This window comes from Dipodomys spectabilis, unplaced genomic scaffold (genome assembly GCF_019054845.1).
Source record: "Dipodomys spectabilis isolate Male_0828 unplaced genomic scaffold, ASM1905484v1 ptg000516l, whole genome shotgun sequence".
Lineage (NCBI taxonomy): Eukaryota > Metazoa > Chordata > Mammalia > Rodentia > Heteromyidae > Dipodomys > Dipodomys spectabilis.
The window spans coordinates 4,849,683-4,852,870 of record NW_024871193.1 but is presented as its reverse complement, the minus strand read 5'-3'; the positions used below and the strand labels follow the sequence as shown (position 1 = coordinate 4,852,870).

Below are 3,188 nucleotides of genomic sequence, written 5' to 3'. Positions count from 1 at the left end.
TCATTGGTTCTCAGAATGACACTTTTTTTTTTTTTGCTGCAAAAACTGGCAGTGGCCACTTCATTGGCCTGGATAGAACAGGAGCATCTTCAGAGATTGTGTTTGGGACCTAAGTGAAATGTAAATAATATCTTCCCCACCAGCTAATATGTCCTCCTCACTGTCTAAATAAAGCTTATAAATTGAGAAATTTGCTCTCAAACTTGAATTTCTTTTAGATATATTGTCTTATTATTGTACAAAATAATGGACTCCATTATATTTTCCTATATTCATACTACATATTTTGATAATATTCACCTTCATTACCCTCTTTTGCTTGTTTCCTCCCATGGTTCCTTCTTGTTTTTACATTTTTCTCTCTCTCTCCCTCCCTCTCTCTTACTCTCCCTTTTTCTCTCCTTCCCTCTCTCTCTCATTCTCTGCTTGCCTTTCTGCTAGTAGTTGCTTTACACTTTCTACCTGTATTCCCCCTTTTAAGCAAAGCCTCAAGTTCTGGGTTTCTGCTTATTAATTGGAATTAAGAATTTTTGCCAGGCATCGGTGACCCTCACCTGTAATCCTAGCTAGTCAAGATGCTGAGATCAGAAGATTGCGCTTCAAAGCCAGCCTGGGCAGGCAAGTGCATTAGACTCTTATTTCTAATTAACCACCAGAAAACCAGAAATGGCTATGCGGCTCAAGTGGTAAGGTACTTGCCTTGAGCTGAAGAGCTGAGGGGTAGTGTCCAGGCCCAGAGTTCAAGCTTCACGACTTACCAAAAATTAAAGTGTTTCCATAGATTTTTCTTTCAAACCATGATAATAAATTACCTTTGTTCATGTAGATAATATAGGAATTTAGTATTGTTGGGTTATTAACAACTATTTAAATTATTTTTGAAAAATCATAATGAACTATGCTTTATGAATCTCATCTTATTCTGAAATATTACAAAAACAGTAGAGTTCTTCTATAGGGTCCCAATGTAATAGGAAGCCCTGTTCTATATCAGAAGTATCTATCAACCATTTCTTTCTCCTGTACCTTATCTTACATCTATTCAATTATTATTTTTATTTGTCAATTATCTTTCAGTAGTTGTACAAAGAAGTTGCCATATAACAAAAGCAGTTTATGAATACAGTGCATATTGATTTGTGCCACACCTACAATAATCACACCCCCCTCTGACCCACCATTCCCTTATTTTTCTTAGTTTTGCAGTATAGACAATGAATTCCTTTTCAGCAAATTAATTTAGTTTATATTTATTTATTGTCAGGCATGGGGTTTGAACTCTGGGATTGGGCATTATCCCTCAGCTGTTCCACTCAAGGTGAGCACTCTACCACTTGAGCCAGAGTGCCACTTCCTGTTTTCTAGTGGTTTATTGGAGATAAGGATGACATGGAGTTTCCTGCCCAGGCTGGCTTTGAACTGAGATCCTCAGATCTCAGCCTCCTGTGTAGCTAAGATTACAGGCCTGAGTGGCCTGTGCCCATCTGATTATAGTTATTTTAAAGAGGTTGTGTAGAGGGATTTCATTTGCATAAGTCAGATGAGAACATTTCCTTTCATACAGCATCTTCTATTCCCTCACTTTCTCCCAATGAGCTTGACTACATTCTGCCCCTTCCTCTCTTCATTTGTCTACCCTTTCCCCACCCTCTTCTTTGATGTACCCAGTTCCTTGCATTAATATTCTCAGGCTTTGGCCTAGACTTTCTAAAGATTATACTATTTGGGCCACATTGGCAGCAGCGATGGTGGAGCAGGAAGGCTCCCACAATGAAGCCCACAATCACATGCAAGTTAAGCTGCATGGAGAAAGGCAGCCAGTATGGGGCACACCAAATGTACTGGACCATCTTCTTCAGGTACATGTCCCAGAGCAAGCCCTCTGAGGCCCAAGAGCTCATGTGCTCAGGAGCACATTTTTGTTCTTCCCTCATGGCCAGCAAAACAGCACAGCAGAGCTGTCCATGCAGGTGTTGGAGTCCCTGAAGTAGGCAGAAATGGATGTAGTGTCTGGTTTGGGTGTTCAGTTGATGGACCCCTTCTCCAGAGCCCTGAACTGTTCCAGTTGGGGTTCCTGGAAACGGGGCCACCCTTAGCTCCTTCCATTTTGAGCCCTGACCCTGTGGAAAGAGCCGAACTACTGGGAATCTTGATACTACTTTCTACACTCTACAGACAGTGAGGGCTGTGCCAACATGCTGGTGGAGGACTCCACGGCCCACAGCTTCCATGGCAAGTGGACATACTTGTGGCTCAGGCAGTGCTGCAGTTTCTCTATTGGAAAACAAAACCGGGTCTGTGGTCTTCATCATGTATGCACAGAAGCAACATCCATCAAGCACCGGCTACCCTCCATCCAATCCCTGCTCCACTTCATCTGATTTCTGCTGCTGGCCATGGATGGCGGCAAGCTGACCATGTTCATGGTGCTGTGAGAGCAGTGCCAGCCCTCCCTGTACAGGCACCCAATACATGACAAGTAGCTCGACAGGACAGAACAGGATAGGAGAGTTCTCCCTCAGGGTACATTCCAAGCTTTTGTCTTCCTATAGAGGCACTTGGCCACGTCCTGGCCTCCCTTAGTTACTCTATCAACTACAATTTTTCTTAGTTATGCTCTATGTATTAAAAACTTCCTTAAAAACAAGTTATACTATTCATGGATTTCATATTCACAGCTTTAAATACTGAGATGCCTAAAATATATCATTCTGCTTTGAGTAAATTCCCTCCAAAAGGTTTTCCAATTCAGAAGTATATCTTTAATGGATTTTATAAAACCTTTCAAATGTTATACAAAAAAATAAGGACTAAGTAAATGAACGATCAAGTAGTTAATGATTAGAAGACTCAATGTCCTGAAACAATTCTCCTTAATTGCTCAGTACGTAGAGTATAATTCCAGACGAAATTCAGACAGATATTTTTTTATGAGAAACTTTTAAGAGGGCAAATAGTATTTCCTCACTTTCTAAGGAAATATTTTTGTAGAATCAAAATGATCTCTTCAAAGTTTTAGGAAAGTCAATAATAAATTCATCAGTACCTAGAGTTTTATAGATTGTAATGCATTTAAATGTAAATTAAGAAAATTTGTGTAGATTCCATTTTTTTTCATTCTTCCTTAAGTAGGTTTGATAGGTATCATCTTTGAATAAATCATCTGAAGTTGTTTATTACTGAACTTT

The 3,188-nt window shown here is 39.9% G+C and overlaps 1 pseudogene; it reads left to right on the top strand.

Moving 5' to 3' along the window:
• Window positions 1-1,770: 1,770 nt before the first annotated feature.
• On the top strand, window positions 1,771-2,552 carry LOC122099483 (annotated as a pseudogene).
• Window positions 2,553-3,188: the final 636 nt, after the last annotated feature.